The 5,460-nt window shown below is 47.8% G+C and overlaps 1 pseudogene; it reads right to left on the reverse strand.

Moving 5' to 3' along the window:
• Positions 1-736: 736 nt before the first annotated feature.
• On the reverse strand, positions 737-2,690 carry LOC112343559 (annotated as a pseudogene).
• Between the last annotated feature and the right edge of the window lie 2,770 nt (positions 2,691-5,460).

Raw genomic sequence — 5,460 nt, forward strand, 5'->3', positions numbered from 1 at the left:
ACTCCTATCGGAGTGCTCAAGGAACGAGCATGAAGCGAGCAATAAAAGAGTCTCTAGAAAAAGGACACAAAAGGACCATTACATGACACATGGTGGAGTCTGAGAGGGACCGAAATGGAGTCCGAGATGGACCCAAGATGGAGTCTGAAATGGAGTCCAAGATGGAATCCGAAATGGACCTGAAATGGAGTTCGAGATGGACTGAGATGGAGTTTGAGATGGAGTTTGAGATGGACCCGAGATGGAGTCTGAGATGGACCCGAGATGGAATGGTAAAGCGTTACCCAAAGTTCAAAGAGCACAGCGGCACCCCAAAATTATACCTGCTATACAGGCCTGAGCCAAGCCAAGTGCTACGACAAGGCGGGACTCGTGGAAAAGGTTGGGATATAGAATCGCACATCCCTCCAATGTTTCACTCTCTCGTTTGCTAGGCCGGGCCGAATTGCTCTCACTCCACACGGTGAGGAATGGAATCCATTTTACTCTTGAGTGAAAAGTACATAGTTTTAAAATTTACACTCTGAATCAATTTCGACATGAAGACCTCGATGAAGCCCCACTTACTCTGCACCGTCTTTGTTGCAGATAACATCCCTGGCTTCATATGCCGCTAACGGTGGTTGTAGCCAGGCCTCGCAGGCTTTTGAGAAGATGGCATGGATGTGGTTTCAGGCAAGTGTGTTACCATGATGTTCTTCCAAACTTTTCAAAGCTTTATTTACATTGAGGAACCTCACAACCAAAAGCTTGCAACCACCCAACAATCCATCTCTCTCGCCTGGAGCAGCACATACAAGAGTATGGCACAAACACATCCCACCGCGAGATTGGATCCCTGCGAGATGGCAATGCAGCAGAGCATCACAAACAAGTCCCTCCTACTAGTTCAATCCGGGCATGCCATCGCCAGCTCCACCCCGGAGAAGAGCAGCAAGATCCCCAGCAGTCCCACTGGAAAAGCTGGCAGAATTCTCACCAGTGAGCCTCCCAAGAGAAGCCCCAGCACAAGCTTGCCACCGCTACCCCACTCGTGGCTCCGAAACGATACTGCCCGGCCAGTTCTCCAGCGCCATGGCAAACCAGGAGAGCTCCAAACCAGCAGCCCACCAAGTTCATGAGCCCCACGCTCACCGAGACTTTGGTCGGAGTCACGGCATCCTTCTTGGCCGGGAAGAGATCGCTCGAGAGCTTGCAAACCGCCACCACCGAGTTGAGGATAGTGAGAGGGAGCTGTGGGATTGTGGCTCTCACAAACCATCTTTCAGTCGTGGGAAGAGATTCTAGTGATCTGTGGCATGGCCGGGCCAAACTGGAGCTCCTTGAGAATGTGTGGCCTCCTCACGAACACCAGGATGATCCCGAGCACGAACACTGCTAAGGCAGTCGGGATCCTCTGGAAAAACTTCACGAGCTTTGACGATCTCGCTTGATGTTCTTCACGGTGCTCTTCATGATCATCGTGATGACGATCACCTTCACTGTTCGTCACGAAGTACTCGTAGCCCTCGCCGGATCCATTCACTAGCACGATGAATGCGAAGCAAATCACTGCGAGGAGAATTCCATCCAAGCCCAGCCATGGTCGATCACCCATTGCCTTGTCCCTAGAGAGATTTTGATCCTTCATCACGTACTTGACAGCCTTGACTGCAAAAGAGCCCATGTGCAAGCTGGATGCCACGAACCACCGGCAATGGCACGATCCAAGCCACGACCTGTGATCAAGCCCGTGCTTCCAAGCACAAACACGATCGCAGACACACTGATCCCCGCGGCCATGATCTCATCCACACTGAGATGCTTGGATTCGGTGAAGGCCACCGCTGTGATGGATTTCATGGGCTGGACAGGCATTGGCACGCCAAAGAGCACGCTGGTGAGAACGTTGTAGATGCTCGTGGTGATGAGAGACCAAGATCCATGCCATTGACGAGAGCTACAGCCATGACGATTGGGATGAATGTGCCCAGGTCGCAAAGCGAGCCGCTGAGCTCCTGCCATGGCCGCCTGCACTGGAGATTGCTGCACAGCCCTGTGCCATCACTGCGCCACTAACCTCCAAGAACCCTAAATTTATATAGTCCAAAAGCTGGCTCTTGTACTCGACCATTGGAAATGAGCAAAGAATTTTCTCTTTAATCATACATGATGATCTGTCAAAGAATACCCTCTTTAATCACGAGGACACAGAATCTACACTCACACTAGTTTCAAACAAAATTGCTACTATTTGCTAGTAGAATTCCTAGAATCTACACTTAAAGCTTGTTCTAGCACAAAACTTTGCTCCCAGCAAGCACATCCAATCCACTGAAACTGGCTTGTAAGGCATACTCCTCACAAGTTCCTCGGCCTCTTCCACACACCCAGCTCGCCCCAAGAAATCCACCATGCAGCAGTAACCTTGCCTCGATCCTTGGTAGTGGCGAGATGCCCTTCTTGGGCGTGTGCCAAGAACATAATGACCCACAAGTGGCAATCGTGTCGCTCCATGGAGTCAAACACTGCTTGCGTGTGCTGATCTTGCCCAGCTTGCCATACCGAAGGATGACGAGATTGGAGAGGTAGCAGCAATCGCCAGGCAGCATTTGCTTCTGGGCGATCTCGATCCGGGAATGGGCATCAATTGCCTGCGTGGAATTGGTCGCGGAAGTGATGAGATCCACACACTCGGACTTGGACAGCATTAGTTTCTCTCGACACCGAAGCTAGCCTCTCATGAGATTAGAGAGAAGGGAGAGATTAGGGAAATTCTCGATGGCATCCTTCCAAAGTAGCCCCTAGCTTGGTTTGTTCATTCTAGTGAGCCAATGCATTGCAAAGAGCTTTTCCTAGCTGTAGCGTACGTGGTTTTGACCCTTTATCCTATGGTGATTTACCATAGGATAACACCACGAAGCGGAACCTAAACCCTCTTTGTGCCACGTGACAGATGCCACGTGTCACATACCACGTGTCCATGCCACGTGTCCATAGGAACCCGAGGTTCAGGGCCTTGGGCCACTGAACGAAGGAACGGTGCCAAACTCCCAAGCGTGACGCCAAGGAGTGATGGAACTGGACCACGGAGCAACTCCCGAGCATATAGCCCAAGGAGCGAAGGGACAGGAGCCCAGAGCGACTTGGAACAGTCCTGGAGCAACCAGCATCCCAATGCCAGGACCGGCACGCAAAACGGAGCCAAACGGAGTCTGGCGCTATTTCGGCATACCGGTGGCCTAACGTGAGGATATGGGTACTCCACCAGCTAGCATGGAATGGAACTTGGGCTTAGACCCAAGCCGGACGCAGGACAAGGACAGGCACGCAAGCGGGAGCTAGACTATGCCTCAGGTTGGTCGGCCATGCCCGACCTACCCACTATCCCTACTATACATTTGGAACCCCCCATAGCCCCCCCCCCCCCTTGAGGAACACACGCTTTGGGCTTTCACCCCAAGCCTCCCTTAGTATCAGGAGTTAGTCTCTGGGACAAGCTCGAAACCTACTAAATATGGAATGTCCCTAGATTGTGAATTTGGACACGGGACGAACACCATTGTGTTCAGGCCAACCTCTACATTCCGTAGATATGCCAAATGAGCAAATCTGGACACTTTCCATAATTAGCATTTGGGACCGAAATGAGACTAACACAAAGGGCATGATAGCGAGGGTGTTTGGCAAACACGGTAAGCTATCATGTAGCGATATTGAGGGACCAATCTCAATACGCGAGGGTTCTTGTCACTAGCCAGTGCAAGACATAACGAGACGGGAACTCCTTACCGGGCTAAGTATGCTTAGCTAATAACACGTAGGAATTCCGTCCTTATGCTCGTCCGGTCTAAGTACACTCGAAATGCCCAGTTAACTCCACTAGCACAAGAGGGACTGATAAAGGGTCCAGCAATACGGACCTCCTGCCATCGTGGCAGTAAGGTAAGAGTGTCTGTAAGGACTGGTCGACAGGTAACTTTCGATACCCAAAGTCACATTCGCGACATAGCTGCCTTCAAACAGTTTCCTTAGGCACTATAGATAGGAATAGAAATAAAGTGTGTAACTTGTGAACTTAAAGTGAAATAAAAATGACACTACAAATATGGCAATGGCTAAACAAGCATCTAAATGTACAACCTTCCACTATTTCCCCAGTCTTGCAAGTGTTTGGGGAGCAATATTGTTTGAACATTTACCCCAAAGATGAATTGGTGAGTAAGATTACTCACCTAGACACCTAAAGTAGTAAGAAACAAATGTATATAAATGAATAGCATGAGGCCTCATGCCAAGAAAATGACTTCATCCCTCCATAATACCTTAATCCAATCTGGATGGTGTCCAACCTCACACAAAAACATTAGTGTGAGGCCTCACACCATGAAAAAAAGCCCACCCACCTCCTCTAGCCTAGTTTCTCGACACCAATCTCCTTTGCATGCATGTTTATTGCATAAGTGAATAAGATTGTCATCAAGAAACTAGGAAAAATATCACAAGCAATCTAAGTGTGAGGCCTCATGCTAGTAATCTCCATCAACACATTGTGACTGGACTCATGCTTAAGGATTAGCATGAGGCCTTATGCTAAAGTGCTAAAAAGATTTTGGTTTGTCTAGTTTCTTGATGGTAATCTTGCTTGAACATCTGTCCATGGGACAAGTAATATTATTATCAAGGAATTGGCAAACACACCCCATCCATTCTTAAGTGTGAGGCCTTATGCTAATAACCTCCTATAGAATTACCTCCACTACCCCTTTCATACACCCTATCCATTCTTGAGTCCTCATGCTATTAACCTGCTATAGAATTACTTCCATTACCCCTTTCACTTAGCATGAGGCCTCACACTAGGATCCATTCTCTCCCATTTCAAAAATATTTTAAGTAATTCTAATAAGTTCTTTCATGTTTCTAGGCCCAGCAATCTAAAACACTTCTACATGAGTCCATCAGAGTGAAAGAGGCTGCAACTCCACACAACCACAAAAGTGGACGTTAGAGATACAAGATGATGATCTAGTGTTGGTGGATCTTACCAACCCAAACAGTCCAATAGTCTATGGGATTGTCATCAAAGAAGAGGAGATTCCTAACAAAGACATGAATAGGGAAGGAAGGCCATTTATACAGAGCTTCAAAAGACATTCATCAGGAATATTGTTCAAGACTCAGAGTTTAGGGTTCCATCAATTACAATACAGTCTGTAGAGAAGGAATTGATACAACCTTCACTGCTTATGGAATCCTCAAGGACAAACTAACCGGCATTGTTGTTGTGGATAGTCAACAATAGGATTCTAATTGAGAGACTTTTTTATCAGAGGGAAATAGAAGAATTGGAGCATCCATTCCATGACCTCTCCAACTACAATCCAAATGATAGACATAATGTCGATCAGGTTGTTGATGATAAACATACATTAAGCGATACATCCTCATTAACATCAACGTCAAATGATTAGGAGTGTG

This window comes from Selaginella moellendorffii, unplaced genomic scaffold, assembly GCF_000143415.4.
Source record: "Selaginella moellendorffii unplaced genomic scaffold, v1.0 SELMOscaffold_164, whole genome shotgun sequence".
Classification (NCBI taxonomy): domain Eukaryota; kingdom Viridiplantae; phylum Streptophyta; class Lycopodiopsida; order Selaginellales; family Selaginellaceae; genus Selaginella; species Selaginella moellendorffii.